This window comes from Chlamydotis macqueenii, chromosome 1, assembly GCF_036417535.1.
Source record: "Chlamydotis macqueenii isolate bChlMac1 chromosome 1, bChlMac1.mat, whole genome shotgun sequence".
Lineage (NCBI taxonomy): Eukaryota > Metazoa > Chordata > Aves > Otidiformes > Otididae > Chlamydotis > Chlamydotis macqueenii.
The window spans coordinates 122,027,555-122,044,897 of record NC_141556.1 but is presented as its reverse complement, the minus strand read 5'-3'; the positions used below and the strand labels follow the sequence as shown (position 1 = coordinate 122,044,897).

Here is a 17,343-nt window from a genome sequence, read left to right as displayed (position 1 = left end):
CAGGGACACATTTTACCTTGCCTGAAGATTATCACTTGACAACAGTGTGCTGCTATGCCACAGAAACCTTAAACGCATATGTTTAATCCCACAGCTCACGTGACTTTGCTTCCTTTAGACCACAAATGGTGAAGAGAAACATGCCCAAGAGAAAAGCAACAGGTACAAGGTACTAAAAAGCTTCCTAAAATAGCCATCTATTCTATAGAACCAAGGCTAATATTTACTGATGTTAAATCTGCATGAAGTAATACACACTGGCAAGTCACATGCAGGTTGCAAACACCAATTCACACAGTTCTAAATAGGTAATATCCTATATTTAACTTAAGAGAAAGCAGAAATAGTGATGTGTGAGGGACACAGTGGCACCAAAGCTGATAAATGCTTTTAAAGATACAAATTTTCTTACTCCAAATTGCTACTTCCAGGCATATTGTGAAAGAAGTCACACTGATATAGCTTTACAAATTAACCAGCAGAGAAGTTTTGAAATACACAGAGGACAGAGGGTCCACAGGGAAACAAGAAGCTCGTCTCTTACTGAAACAACCATTTAAATGAAGATCTCCTGCCCTCTCCCCAAATATAAATATACAGACACATACACACACTTGCACTGGAGTGATGAAATTAGGTAAACATGGACAGAAAAGTGCATTGGCAGAGGAGAGAGATTGCTGTCAGCACTACTTTACCTTCTTCAAGCACTTAAGTAGAAATACCTATTTGGATCTGGGACTGTACTGCACAGGCCATCAGCGAAGTTGTTTAATAAGGCTATTAACATTTGAGTGACACATACAAGTCAAAGCCAGACCACTTGCTGCTCTACACCATACAGATAATAAAGAGGTAGGCAAAACAAGTGGCTGCATCCATCAGTGCAAAAGCACTCTGTACATACTGACCATTAATTGGTAAGTTTTTAGAAAATGTCACAATAACTAAGGTAAAAAGGCACAAAAGTCTGGGGCAAGTCTCGAGGATGCAAGAGAGGCTGACAACACTACTACAACTACTGCTGCTAAATTAAAGGCAACTTGTAACATACAAAGATGACTTTGGCATGGTTTAGCAACCTAATACTAGAAGAGGGAGATAAATGGCATACTGAAGATAAACCATAAAGCCACAAACTTAATAGGTCAAAAAGTATGTGACCACGTTGTAGTATGAGGATTTAACTTTTACTTTATCCTTTTCTCAAAAAGAGAAATAAGAAACCTGGAAGAGAAGAGTGAACTTGTGGAAATATTTTGTGCAAGTGATGTAACTACCATGAAACAGAACAGAGGTGGCACCAGCAGGAGAAGCATCTTCTCCCACAGCAGACAGAATCTCCAGGCTGTTTTACCCACTCAGAATCTTGCCAAGATTATCCTCTAGGTTTTCCATAGCAGAAACTGGTTTTAGACTACCTCCAAGACAGACAAAAATTAGCCAAGAACTGTCATTGTATGAAATGTAACTGGAAAGAACCACAAAGAAGCTCACTTGAGTATCCAATTCCATGGGATGAGATACCTCAAGAATCACAGGGATATCCAGAGATTCAAAAGTATATCCACGACAGACAAATTGGAAGCAATATTGTCCTTCACTAAAGTGAGGCAAATTTATTCAGGGCAGGCAGAGACTATGGTGACAGGAATTCACAATACTGAGAAAAGGATAAGAACTAGGTTTGAAAAAGGACTCTTGAAGGGAAATTCTATTGAATAATACAAAATATCAGGAATATTTAATCTTGTCTGGATGGCTAATAGGTTCAGGTTACGACAGAACAGTAGATTACACCAATCACAAGGTGGTCTCAGATTGGAACTGTATATTAAGCAAAATTATACCAAAACTTTGAGATTAACACTCTACTACTACAGTCAGTAGTGGTGGATATTGATTAAACTCATTCTGCAATGTGAGAATTTCTTTTTGGAGAGTTATGAACCCTGCATTACAACAGCAGACCTTAACTGGAGCTTCTCATGAGGACTCCCAACCTGGTCCAAATAAGCACGACTTCAAGGGTGCGTGAAGTGCCCATGACATACACAGAAAGGATTTCAGTCTCCAAGTGGAGAACTCTGCTGAGAAGCCGTTATTCCTAGCTCCTTACAGATACTCAAAAAAACTAACACAAAACAGACTGTGACTACAGGATATGTTACAGAAACATCCATACCCGACTTACTTCATCCAGTTTGATTTACTGCAATGGTCAATCATTAGTCATTGTTAAATTCAGCTGCTTAATAGGACATCTTATCTTAAATGCAAGTATTATCTATTCCTACTTCTAAGAATACCACTGCAGAGCATGAGCAAGTCCCAAGTATTCCTCTGGGAAGTTTTATAAGTTCCGTGGGATTGTTTGCATTTCTATTCCAAGTATTTTTAAGGTATTCAAGTAGCTACATTATCCTTAGAACATTACAGTAAACAAGAAAGCATTTTTGAATCAGGCCCATTCCAACTCAGTAACTTTCTACCCAAAAGGAGTTCTTTTCTTACCAAAGATATAGAATGAAGAAATGATGGCAGACTACACTCTAAAGGCAGAGCTTTAAAGATCAGGCATCCAAGCAGGACAGTGACAACGACCAACCAAACCAAAAACCTATTGTACATCTGAACACTATAAGCATTTCAAGAGCACAAAACTCAAGACCAACTTAAGAGCATGTATGACTTAGCAAGCAGAGAATACAGGGCAACCATATCACATGTGCATTTTCGTCAGCACCGTGAATGAAGGCTGCGCTTCAGAACAGAGATGGTTCAATGAGTGAGGTGGTCTCCATTTCTCTACAGCTGCAGGAAATACTGACATATGCATATCAGTACACATTCCGTGTGTTTTAAAAAAAAAAGTCAGTAGCAACCTTTGTAACAAGCACTGAAGAGAAGCATCAAAGAGTTCTATATTCATTCACAGTAAAGCAGTTTATCTAAAAAGCAAGGTTACCCGAAGAAGGAAAGCTACAGTCACTGCAAAATAAAGTGCATAACAGTCAGGAATGTGTCAGATCCATTACTGCAATTAAATTTAATCTTTGAAGCAAAACCTTTAGAACTAGATTCTTATTACAGGGTCAAGATGACATTAAGAAAACTTAAACTTGGTCATATTAAATTTAGATCTCATACTGTATAGTTTAATTCTTAATAGCAGATAAAGAAAAAGGAAAGATGTCTTTGTAGTATAATAGTGGTTTAAAATTTTAACTATTATTAAAGCCTATTTTAAAAACACTAAGTAGATTTGTCCTGATAAACCATTTGTTAATGTCTAGATATGCCTGGTACTTTGTCATGCCCAGCAGCAACACTATCAAATAGCCAGTCTCATTAATCCTCACTCTTTTCTAAAGGTGAGGGGGGAAGCCCAAAATAAAAATGCGTACACGAACACTTCTGATAGGCAGCGAGGATGACAGCTACTCTTGACTTTCCATTCTATGTCTGCTAATGGCATGATCAACTTCAGACAAGGTCTTACTTCTTTTTATCTCTCTGCCCGTAAGAGATTCACTACTGCTGTGAACACATGAAGTAAGGGATGAAACAACTCATTTTTCCTGTCAAAAACTGTAAGGAAGGCTGACACATTACTAATAAAGCAGAGTCACTCATTTATGACCTTTAGTGTTATGGACAACACAGCTTTTCCACTATAATTGTTTCCTACCTTCACAGCACAGTTAGCATTGTTTATAATGCACATATTTCTAGATAAGAGACTTGGGAGTTACATTTTCCAACACATGTTCAAAACATTTTCCCATCATCTGCATAGTAGCGTTTTCTTCTAAATGCAGTGTATGTTGCCATTTGGAGACTTGGTTTGCCATCCCACTGGAGTAGCCTTCTAAAGGCTCTCAGGGGAAGTATCTCCCTCTTGTTGGCAGAATGCCTCACGCAGCATCACTGGGTAACCGACGGGGAAATCCAGGGCACTATACGAATACAAACATCAGCACAAGATAACAATTAGATGGCAGAGTTGCACATATCGGTAACTAAAGGAAGTGTTTTAAAACAGTCATATTGGAGATAATGCCATTCAGAGTCCAGATCCTGTCATATTCATAGCTTGCATAATGTACACACAAACACAAGTACTATATGTACAAAAAGGCCACTGCATAAGTCAGGAAGACTATGGTAAAGTTGTTTAAAAATAAGCCATCGTAAATAGGCAAAGATTCAGAGTAAAATACATTTTCAGTGAAAGTAATCCATCTGACATCTCAAAAAAAAAAAAAAGACACTCCCTTTTAATAATTGATGCCTTCAAGAGAACTTACTCAGCCAGAGCTTTATTAAATCCTAGAAGGTACAGTACAAGTAAACAGTTTTGGACCACATCTTGCCATAATAACTGGGAAATAACACTACAGGTTCTAGTGGGTTTAACTGCTTTCAGTATTACTTAAGTGTGCTGAACAATTAAATGTGGCCTAAAATTTGTCAGAAGCTGTTTCTAACTACATGTCTAGCTGCATACCACCAGTGGAGTAGTGAATCAGTCGTACACATAAGCATCATTGGAAACTCTCCCAAAAAATAACGGAGTGCTTAATCTCAACGGCAAGAAGTACAAACTGTGAGGGAAGATGTAGATTGGAGCAAACAAGTATTCCTGTTTGGCACTGCTCAAGTTCTGTTAGTGGCAGGACAGAGGAGTTCAAAGTTCACTTTCACAGTTGATGTGGGTTTCCTTTAAGATGCCTGGAAAATGACTATGTTGACCACATCCACATTCTGAAATACTTTTTTGAGAACTCCTAACGAAGCTTCAGCCAAAGGAACAGGAACTGACTCATTTGTATAGTACCCATCCACTGCACAGTCACTCTCACATGCGTGCCCAAGATGCACATGGGCAAGGATAAAGCAGTCAAAACTCACATTGTATTTGACAGACTTCAGTTCGGGATTTTGTATCGACGTGCCAGCATTCTGCATGAAGGTGTGCTCGCAACGCATCTTTATTACTACAGGCTGCCACTCACTGTCAGTGTCAGCTCTGCTATTTCTGTTTCCGAAGATGAATTTATGCACAGAACTGAAGACTGAGCTGAGCTCAACACCATGAGCTCTCCGCAGTGTATTTTACTATTTGCAACTCAAACTGGCATGAACAAAGAGATAAAGATAAATGAGCTAGCACGCTATTACAATCTGTGTGTAGTGTGCAAAAAAAACCCAAGTGTACCATTTGAAACAGACTTGACTGTACATACTGTGTGTGAATCTACTCACTCCTAGTTATGTTTTACTGCAAGATAAAACAGTCAAACTTGAAGGATTCAACAAACCACTCCAGTATTTCCAATTCACTTGGCAATCTTCGGTGCATGGGAAAATAAGTATGCAATGAAGGAGGCTCTGTACAGGACATGTCTACTACTAGTGGCTTATTAGCTATGTACAGACTTGCAGAAAACAGCCATCCCATTTAAAAGTCAGCTTTCTACAAAATAGGTGTGCCACTAACCCATTGTCTAAACCCACCGAAACTGCACTGAATCATTTCCCTGAATAGCATCACAATGAAGTGGGTGTGTTGTTTTTAAATCAAGGTGTCTGCTAAGCAAGTTCTTTTAACAATTTTTGATTATCAACACATGCCAGAAGAGTAAGATGTATTCTCCTAAATTCCATAAAAATTGCACTTAACAGCACAAGATACCAAAGAAGCAACTCTGCAGCAAACAAATTAGGGAAGGCAAATGCTCAATTCCGGGAAGAAAACACCTTTGGTCTGACTACACAACTACGCTGCTCAAGATATCCATTAGCACCTTGGCTGCTCACATCTAACTGGGCTTCTGAACGCAACCCATTAAAAAAAGGTTAACTTGACATACTAGGAATAGCTTTCCCAATGGTTTTGGCTCTGCAGGCTGTCATGAAGAAGCAGCTTTATGCACAAGGTATAAGTGTTTTGTTTTGTTCTCCCCTAAAGGAATATTTGACTAAGCTCCCTGCCCATATCTAGGCACTTTTTAATTGATGTGTACTTATGTGGTACTGAATTGCATACGGCTCCTCCACCACAGAATTACATGCTCTTAACCTCAGCCAAGAAATTAGAAACTTCCAGTAAGCCAATTCATCAGGCAGCAGAAGTATATTAAAAGTATCCAAACCAAATCGGTCATAATCTCTGAAGTTACACATTATCGAGGGGCATTCTGGCTACAGCATGAAACTCTTTGGGCAGAAACTCCCGGGCAAAAGGCAGCACTCAGCTTGTTAACACAGCTTTTTTCCCCTCCCTACCAGATCAGATAATGGAGCAGATGTGTTCTGCGCCTAAGAAGAGAGCAAGATGTGTCATGGTACTTCACAGTTAAGAGGCAATCAGAGGTTTCTTATTCAAACTTAATGCCACCTTCTGTACTCATTTTCTAGTACATGATCCATATATCTTTTTCAGAGGAATTTTTGGTATATAACAGTGCTACCAAAATACATCATTTCCAAGAAAGGGACATCTAGACAGGTTAACAATCATAAGAGGTTTCTTTTGTGGCGTAAGAAACAAGTGACGCGTTTCAGTTTTCATTACCTAAAGGTATCATCTACCATAGCCTTGCTGCTATTACTAATATAACTACTAGAAGACAACACATGGCTTTTCATATTCAGAAGCGAACGATTCCTCCCCATCACTCTGCCTACCGAAAATGGCTGAACGAAACCAGGAAGGCAGTTGCAACTTTGAGCATCATCCTGACATCACTGTACTTTCACTAAGATTACACATGGATTTCAGAGAAAGTCACAGAGGTTCATTCTTCCCACAGCCATAAATGAGCTGTAAGAAAGCACTTCGGTTTTCTGAATGTGAAGTGAGATTTTTGCCTTCTCCAGCTGCTGTGTTACAGGAGGTCTAAACAAGACCTGTTTGATATTCCTCAACTAACAGTTTCTAAGCAGTTCCAGAGATGCAGGTTATCGCGCAGCTAAAGTGGTGCTACTATTGAAAGGCTCGCTCACATTGTACCTGTTTGACCAAGGGCAGCATTTTTATGTTCTATATGTGAAGATGGAGAGCTTGGGTATCCAGTCATTTCAGCCTCTCAGACATCCAAGCATCACAAAGCAGAGAGAGACTCCTGGAGCTGACAACAGTGGAAGGGACAGGACAACTAACAGCATTCAAGTGAGCAACTCCCTTAATGGAAAAAGGGCCAAAAAAAAAAAAAGTCACAGACAACTTCCACCAAAAAGTTGCCTACACTAGGCAGCAGACCAGTAGCAGAGTGGAAACAAACCAGTCACTTGACTTCCAGTTCCTCACCCCAGCCACAGTGCACATCCTCTTGTCTACTTGCACTAACAGTTACTCCCGAGGGTTAACGACACTGCTCCCCAGCACGGTTTAGCTGGCACCTACCAACCGAAGGTCAAAAACCTTTGAAGGATGCTCAAAAATCAGGAAAGAAAAAAAAAAAATTCCCTTAAGCAATGATCAGAGCAGTTCCCTGATAAAGCAATTTAACACTTCCATAGCCCATACTGCAGTTTTCCCTCTCCAGGAGCATCCCAGTTTGTAACGCCTCGCTCTCCTCGCGCCCTACTCGGGCTCTCCCTATCGCAACTGCAAACACTATTATGCAATTGAGATGGGCGCTACATTTCCTATAGCTTCCGGAAGAAAGAATAAACATTGGATTTCATTCTCATTCCACAGCTGCTTGTGGGGAGGGAGGCCTCCCATCCACAATCCTTCCTCCCCTGAGGAATTTCAGCAGAGGGGCAGAGCTCTCCCAGCCAGGGCTCCAGCTCAGCCGCAGCAGCCCGTGCCGCAGCGTGCCGACTTCAGCTGCCGCCCGCCAAACCCCACCGCTCGCATCAGGCACTTCGCCCACGGGTCATTCTGTACGACAAAATACCTATCCGTTTAGGGAGCTGGCATCCTAAAGGCCAGTTTTGCTATTGTTAGAGGTAAGCTAGAAGCACCAATTATTGATAACAACCTAACTTTTTTCTCTTCACTAGAGACTACATCAAGCAGAGACTTCATTTTTTGAGTCTCATTAGTAACCACGGTGCAAACTGATTAGTACTAGCACACACATTCAAAGCACAAGCAGTATCCAGCAGAACACTATTACTCTGAATTGCTTGATGTGCTGGTTTTGGTTGGGGTAGAGTTGATTTTCTTCATAGTTGCTAGTAAGGGGCTATGTTTTGGATTTATGCTAAAGACAGTGTTGACAATACAGGGATTTTTTTTTTTTTTTTTGTTATTACTGAGCAGTGCTTACACAAAGTCAAGGCCTTTTCTGCTTCTCACACCACCCCACCAGCAAGTAGGCTGGGGGTGCACAAGAAGCTGAGAGGAGACACAGCTGGGACAGCTGAACCCCAATAGACCAAAGGGACATTCCATACCACATGATGTCATGCTCAGCAGAAAAAGCCAGAGGAAGTAGAAGGAATGGGGGACAACACATTCAGAGCAATGGTGTTTGTCTTCCCAAGTAACCATTATGCAGGATGGAGCCCCGCTTTCCTGGAGATAGCTGAACACCTGCCTGCTGATGGGAAGGAGTGAATGAATTCCTTATTTTGCGTTGCTTGCCTGAACAGCTTTTGCTTTACCTATTCAACTGTATTTATCTCAAGCTACAAGTTTTCCCACTTTCACAATTCTCTCCCCCATCCTACCAAGGGGGAGTGAGTGAGCAGTTGTGTGGTGCTTAGCTGCCAGCTGGAGTTAAACCATAACATTCCTTTTTGGCACCCAACATAGGACACAAAGCATTCAAGATAACAACAGGTTTGATTGGAAAGTGTTAGGTTGAATTTATAGCTATTATTGCTGTTTAGCTATTAATTGACTCCTGTGCTTGCCATGGGGCTTGCTTGCCTTACTGTACATTAGAGTCTAGGGCTTGCTAGGGACTGCTTTTTGCTTTCGCTGCTTGCTGTGCTGCTTTACTACTGATCATCTTACTCTGCTGTGCCTGGAAACATTCTGATAACAGCAATGGCGATGCACCTGGGCTGGCAGATGGCCAGGGCATTACTGCTGTGCTGGACAAATTGGAACTTGAGTTGCCAGGACTGTAACCTGTAGATAAGTCCACACAGGAGGAGGACAACCCAAAGCATCTGTGGCCGTGGATAAGCCCATGTCAGAGCAAGTACATCTCAAAGCATCTGTGGCTGTGGAGAAGTCCATGCTGCAGCAGGTACACCTTGAAGCATCAGTGGCTGTGCACAAGGTCATGCTGGAGCACCTCAAAGCACATGGCTGTGGGTAAGCCCACAACAGAGCATGTACACCCCTGGAGGAACTGCAGCTATGGGTAAGGCCATGCTGGAACAGGTATACCTCTGAAGGCACTGTGGCCCATGATAAGGCCATGCTGGAACACATGCACCTCACAGAGGCTGTGTCTGTGGATAAGTCTACGTTGCAGCAGGTATATCCCTGAAGAGACTGTGTCTCATAGATGAGGCTTGACTTGGAGCAGGTAGACCCCTAAGGGACTGCAGTCTGTAGATAAGTCCAAGCTAGAGCAGGGGCAAGGAGAGGACTTCACTGCAATGCTAAATCTTATGGTCTGGTCCAAAGGGAGCAGAGGTGGAGATTGTAACGGGTATACCTTTAAATTGTTATAGCTCATGATTTGAGCTGAATGTTAGAGGAATTAGCATAAACAGGAACCACCTGAACCAACAGAGGACAAGCAGTACAAGAAGCAGTGCAAGTGCAGCAGTGACCTGATCTGAGGCGGCTTTGGTGCCCCAATAACTCCATGCAACATTCCACCTCTCCTGTCCTGAGCGACCACTGTAAGAGATGGAGCCCAAAGTCATGGACTAAATTAATTCAATAGACATTTTGCAGACATTTTACATGGGTGGTCCATAGACTAAGGGAATGATATCTGTGTGTTGTATCCAAGGATGGGAAGGAAGATGATGGTTAATGAGGAAGTATTGGATAGAGTAGGACCTGAGCATGATGTAAAAGGTACGGAATAAAAGGTGGAGAATGTATCGGGTTTGGCTGGGATAGTTGCTGGTATGGGGCTCTGTTTTGGATTTGCGCTGAAAACAGTGTTGATAACACAGGGATTTTTCTATTATTGCTGAGCAGTGCTTACACAGAGTCAAGGCCTTTTCTGCTTCTCACAGCAAGCAGGCTGGGGGTGCACAAGAAACTGGGAGAGGACACAACTGGGACAGCTGGGGTTGGACTAGATGACTTTTGAAGGTCCCTTCCAGCCCTAACCATTCTATGATTCTATGATATCCCAGACCATACGATGTCATGCTCAGCAGATAAAGCTAGTAGAAGTAGAAGGAATGGGGAAATATTCAGAGTGATGGCATTTGTCTTCCCAAGTAACTGTTACATAGGATAGAGCCCTGCTTTCCTGGAGATAGCTGAACAACCGCTTGCTGATGGGAGGGAGTTAATTAATTCCTTCTTTTGCTTTGCTTGTGTGAACAGCTTTTGCTTTACCTATTAAACTGTATTTATCTCAACACACAAGTTCTCACTTTTACCCTTCTGGTTCTCCATCCCACTGGAGGGGTAAGAAATGAGTGAGCAGCTGTGTGGTGCTTAGTTGCCACCTAGGGTTAAACCAGAACAGTTGTTGAGAAGTCAGTGCTTTATCGAGCACCTAAAGAAGTACCCTCAAGCTTTTGAAGAGACATATTCAATCGATTTAGAAAGAATTATGCACTGATAAGTGATTATTGGTACTACAAATGTAGCCATTAATTATGTGCATTTGCATATTATACCTCTCATTAATTCATTAAGAAGTTTAACTAAGGCCATGTTTGAAGAGTTAAGTACTTGCTGATGCTCCTTGAGGATCTCCCCCATGCAAAAGCTGTCATCTTACTCACTAGTGAATTTGGTGACAACTTTTCCAACTTGCAAGACTTGGCTAAAGTTTAATCTTTGCACGTGTTAACTAATTTAAGGAAATAGCTCAAAAAAGATCAAATCATAAATTCTTTTAATTTCTTTAGACACCTGCTGAGATGACCAGGATAGCAGAATATCCCATCTCATTACACACACTTGATTCCCCGCCCCCCACCCCCGTTTTGCCAGTTTGCTAGCACACTAACTTCCCTTTTGTGCTTGCAGATGGATACCAGCAAATATCTCCCTTTTTATACAAAACTAGGAATGTTATCATATGATCATATTCACATGGTCATCTCCCATTCTAAGCACTCAAATTCTATTCTGTAAAGTACACCTCTGAATGCTGAACCTTCCTTATCACCGTATCATAGCTTTTATCTAAGCCTGAAATTTAAAGATTGTGTCCAAACATTATGAAAGTATAAATCTGTTCTTTTAAAATATTTTCAATGGTATTATTAAGGGTTTTGTTTAATTTGTTCACCCCTCCCAATACAAATTAAAAAGACAAAACAAAACAGGCCCCTCAAAACCACAACTACTCAAAGTATTTTCAGTGAAGATACAGGCAACATTTGCTACCAGAAACCATTTTACATTTATTGCTCAACCACACACTTGTTAAGCAAGGGCAGCAAAATATTAGTAAAACACAAATATTTAATTACTCACAAATCATGCAGACCTGTGATGTTTTCCTTAAGGTGTGAACAGCTGGCTGCAAAATTTAGACCAGATGTTGCTCTTAATATGAGCACTGATTCAAACACGCAGTTTCACCATGACCAAGACAGCTACAAAATTGCACAGCAGTATGCACCTATTTATGGTAGGTATTTCTGATGGTGAAGAAAAGTGAAACATCTGGTTCAAGATGATTATGAAACAGGTAAGCCTCATCACATAACAACTACGGAGCACAGCTTTTCAACAGCACAAGTCAATGGGCAAGAAGGAACCCAAAAGTCTGCAGAAAGATACTCACATATGCCTTGGCATAGTTATTGCAAAGATGTAATCTAGAATGACCGTTACAAGGCCAACATAATTCTCTTCAAGCTGTTGACTTTAACTTCACATTATGGAGAGAATAACTCTAATTCACACATTGACTGGGAGAGTTGCATCACTATCTGGTACTAAAAGCAAGCACATATTGCTGTAACAAGTAAGCATTAACACATTCAGAACTAAGCAGGTTTTTTTCCACCCTCACCTACAAAGATCTTTAGAGACACCGAGAAATTATCAACGTGGATATATGCACTAATAAGAGTTTGGCATGGCTGGATGTGATGCAAAAATATTTTAAGTTATGCACTTATGACACTAGGATAAAACCACAGCTTCCAAGTGTGGTCAATAAGATGAGGAAAAACCTACAACAGAACTACCCCGGTGTAGAAAACTTATTTTATTTCTTGAGTGAACATTAGAACAGATCAGCCATGACGTGCTCTAATATAGAAATAAAGCATATGTTTGGAGTAGGTAAGAATCTGAGCAAGCAGGCGAGTATTTCCACTCCAGAAAAAATACTGCCTGCTCAGTGTTTCTATGCAATAATTCTGTCAGATCATCAGTTTCCCTGGTTCAATACCCCATCTTACAATACATAGTATGAGCTGTGCCAATATAGCGTTCTCTTTTAAAAGAATGGCTACAGCTTCTTTCCTAAACTTTGACTATAGTATACAACAGCTGGATAATACACATCTAAGACAAAAATTTTCACCTTTAAAAAGAAAATGGTCTCTCTAGTAACAGAATAATTTCTAGGAGAGCACTGTCTGTAGTCTCCTATGAGCCCTACTGAGTTCCACCTTTCCCAAGCTCTATTCAGGCAACAAGATGACCTGATTCTTTTGAGACAGTGGGGGGATATAACTATCAGCTTGAAAACGAGATATAAACCTCCTGGGCAAACAGCTACAGTTCAACTTTATCACTAAGAGTAGTCAGGTTAGGCAGTATCTTTATTGTTCAGAAGGTAAGCTTTCCAGCATGGAATTGCACAACATTCCCATGTCGGTAATCTTTAAGAACGAGTCAGAAATACAGTCACCAGGACTCACTTAAAAACAGTCTGCCTAACCCTTTGGGGACAGGATGATGGCCCAGAGAACCTCCTATGTACCATATAGTTCTCTCATTTTCACACCTTATATTTGTGGGTCATCACTTCCATCACCAGCTTCAAAGCCAGGCAGCAACTCTGTAAGGTCTCTTGAATCAACTCATTCTTAAACTTTGCTTCACCCATCTGAGCCATAAAAGCAGATTTTCTGTCCTGTGACTGTTGAACTTCTAAGATACTGCTATTTGTACCAGTAAATCACTTGATATCTTTGCTGCTCATCAGCCTTTATGAGCAATACAAGACATTCACAGAAATGAGCCAGTGATGATGCTTTGGCATTCTGAACCAAAGCCACTATAATTACGTTTATTACATGTGTAGGAAGCAGAAGGATTGAGACATACGCTCCAGTCTGCCCATCCAGTTTTAAGGTTTTTTAGGTTTAGCTTTTTTTTTGGTGCTGAGAATTTTCAGTAAGATACTTAAAGCAGTCTATCACAAGCTCATACATGTGCCACATCTTACACATGTATTTTGAAAGGTGTTTCCTCTTTCTCACAAATCCCAAGGAAATCAGTAACAACAGTTCAACTTTTTAGCTCTTGCTGCGATAAGTAATTTGTAAGAACAAATCAAATCAGACATAATAGCCTGATCACGGCTTAGGAAAACTACTGCAGTCAAATTACTCCGCATTTCTAACAGGTATAGGTGCAGAAGAACTATCTGCAGTACTAAAGTTACAGATGGGTGAACAAAATGTTTCTGCATTTATATAGAATGACTTCCACGTAAAGAATCTAGTTTTCAAACCTTGGCACACGAAGAATATAAAGGGGAAAACGTATCCTACTGCTCAAAGAACTGCAGGCAAGACAAGTAAACTAAGGGGCAACTGCTTCCCCTTACTATATAATAAATGCAACATATCTCCAGAGATTGGAAACATGTTTCCTTGCCTATTAAAAGCCATCCCTAAGTGAAGGCTATTAGAGGTATAACAACAGCTAACCCAAAAAAGAATTCCTTGGGAAAAAGTAACGTCGTAAGACGCAGTGAATCATAGTACTACTAAAAGCTTAGGGGGAAAAAAATAAGTCTATTTAGACATTGAAATTCCCTCTGTAAATTAACCAATACAAGATGGTACAAGGTGGGGGGGGGGGGGGGGGGGGCACACACCATGCGCTGGAAGTTCCCATAGGTCACCGTAGCTATTCCAATAATTTCTGATCTCCCTCACTCAAAAACCAATTTGGTTGGAAAAGGCTATTGTATCCAGGAGGTGAGGGTGGGGGGTGTGTGTGTGTGTATATATATACGTGCGTGAAACAGGAGAGAGATACGTCATGCACCAGCACATTGTTTAGCAATATCAAAATTAATAAGGACTCCAGAATCTGCTGCTATCCGACAATTCTGGGTAACACTATGCAGCGCTGCTGTATCACACACGCAAGCATTTCCACATGTACGTCCTGTCTTGCCATCCACGCAATCAAAATATTTTACAGAATCCATCCACCACTGAAGTGCTACTGAACAAACTGAATAAGTCAGGGACAGAAGCAAACTAGCCACGTAACCCTTCCAGCATCTAAGATGCCAGCTGACACAGACTACAACTGTCAGTGTTAAAAAAAAAAAAAAAAAAAAAGGCTGGTTTTATGCATTTCTCATGTCTGCCCCTCTCTACATCAGTCATCAAGCAACATCGCTTGCAATAATTAATAAGAACAGTCATTATGATACATAGCAAAATTTACTTGTGGCAGTTTTAATTTCAGATTTTTCCCCCCTCCTAGCACTTTGTTAATTCTAAGTGTTTTTCTTTTAGAACAAATGTTTTCATTATATATGCTCACAAAAAAAAAAAATCAGACAGCAAAAACATACTAACAGAATGAGCGTAAAATGTGGGTTTGCGTGAGATCATATACTACAAAATGTAAGGGGTTTTTTTTAATGAATAAACTGGAACAGTCAACAGTATGACACAAACCAAAATACAAGTAACAGACATGATCTAAACAGAATTAGACTGGAACATGTTTGTTTAATTCCCGAAACTTCAGTTTATGCTTAAATCAGTCAGCCTTCACCTCATACAAGTATTTCAAAACAGGTAAGTGAAACCCAGTGGGAGGTGGCTGATCACTTTACTAATAGACAACAAATCGAGTACAGTTACATTTTTTTCAAGCCGTGACTATTTAAGCAGAGTAGTATGTGCTTTTTATTTTCGGGAGAGTCGGGGGAAGGGAGCGGGGGGACCTCTGGCAAGAATGCTAACCTTATGAATTCTTCCTCTGGAATTTTAATTGGTAAATCTGTAAGTAAAAACGTACCCAGCTGCAGGGAGCCCCACCACAATCGCAGAACCTCGGAGCTGTTTGCTCAAGCCTGAAAACTGAGCCTTTTCCTCAGGTGGCATCCAGCCACACCTGAGCTAAGAAGGAGACTCCGATAGCAGAAGCTGGGTTACGCTCTTCCCGATCTGCAAAGGCATAGTGCCTCTAGAAGACATGCTTATCTCAAAATCTATTCCTTTTATTGCTTCTCTTATTAGACATTTCCTACTCGTTTTTACAATAAATTTAGCTACACCACAACCTTGAGCTCTATTTTTATATACAGCATTGTTCAAAGAGCTTCCGAAAATTGTATTAGGAAAGAGAGAAAGGCCTTTGAACAATTAAGACAAGCTTCGTAACAGAAACATAACCTCCACACTAGCTAGTTTCTTTATTTTTCCTTTTTGGAAAATTCTTCCTATGGGGAACCGAGACAGATGAAAGTAAGATATTTAAAAATAAGAAAACCAGTATTTTATGCATCAGCACCAACAGAGATGAGCGTACTCTGGATGACACCTTTTAACCTGTAACCGAAGTGCTTTTTAACTGTATCTTGAAGAAGTTGCAGCTCAAAAAGAAAGTAAAAATAAAGCTCACAAAGCTAACAGCAGATTTGAAAGATAAGTTACAATTTCCACATACTATATCCACTCTTTACTGACCAATATGCAACATCTACAATACGTTACAGGCACTACTGCTTCCCATCTGACTCGCAGGCAGTTTTCACAGTAACAACTAAGGTATCATATTTAAATATAATTGAAAGAAGCATTTTTACATGCACTGACACGGTAACTTGGTTTCTCTGGAGTTTCTAGGATCATGCCATATGCAGCAGGCTAATAAAAAACAACGTTCTGAATACTCATATATATATAGAGAGAGAGAGAGAGAGAAATAAAACTGTATTTCAACCTTGAACGGAGTAATCTCTGAACTATATGACGTTTTTTCTAACTACTTAGAGGAAATTAAGCAGCAGGCACGTGGGAAGTTCTATCTCGTTCTGAACACGCAGCAAGCCAGCGATGTGGCCACAGACGTGCCTAGCTGGCTATTTAAAAGTCACTTCACTTTCCATGCAGGAAAAACAATAGCCAAGCCGACCCAGCGCAGCCGGCCGCCCCGGCCGGCACAACCGGGGACGCTCCGCTCGCCAACGTTTCCCCCCACGCACGCCACGACCCACGCTCCCACCTTGCCGGGAAAGGAGAGGGAGAGAGAGAGAGGAGAGAAGGGTTCCCCGCCACAGGGAAGCGGCTGGAGTTGACTTTTTATTCAGACCGGGTGCCGAGAAACGCCCGGGAAACTTCCCCGCACCCCCCCACCCCAAAAAGAAGAGGAGGGGAGAGCCGACACATGCCGCCGGCCCCCCCCCCCCCCGCTCCAGGTGTGCTCGCCTTCCAGCCGGCGCGGTTACCCGAGAACGCACGGCCGATGGGCCAAACCATCCCCCCGGGGTGGGGGGAAGCCGCCGCCGCCGCCGCTCCCCCCGTCCGTCCGTCCCTCCACTCACCCACCCGTGCCGAGCGGAGCGGCGCTCCCCGATGACAGGCGGCTCCTCTGCGGCCCAGCCGAACCCGCAACCGGTCCCGGCGGCGGCGGAAGGAGGAGAAGAAGCGGCGGCACCACGGACACGAGCGGAGCGGGGCCGCGCGCCCGCCAGCCGCCGCGCGCCGCTTCTTATAGCGACCCGCCAATTAAGGGCGGCCAATCGGCGGGCGGCGGCCACGTGACGGGGCCGTTCCAATTACCGCGGAGAATTTTTCTGAATTACCGCGGGGTTACACAAAGGACACTCATTGAAAAGGGGGGGGGGGGGGGGGGAGGAGGGGGGCGGTGATGGGGGAAGGAGAAAGAAAAAAAAAAAAAAAAAAAAAAAAAAAAAAAGGGGGCAGCGAGCGGGAGCGGGAACGCCCAGCCGGAGCCTGCTGGTGATTTAAAGCAGGAAACTCCCTCGCCTCACACAGACACGGCCGCAT

At 41.9% G+C, this 17,343-nt stretch overlaps 1 long non-coding RNA gene across 1 annotated transcript in view; it reads right to left on the bottom strand.

Moving 5' to 3' along the window:
* LOC147602264 (uncharacterized) overlaps positions 1-16,988 on the bottom strand; it is a 69,751-nt gene extending 52,763 nt beyond the window's left edge. Inside the window, exon 1 of the long non-coding RNA XR_015261032.1 lies at positions 16,878-16,988. This is a non-coding gene — a long non-coding RNA (uncharacterized LOC147602264). The remainder of the gene's footprint in view (positions 1-16,877) is intronic.
* Positions 16,989-17,343: the final 355 nt, after the last annotated feature.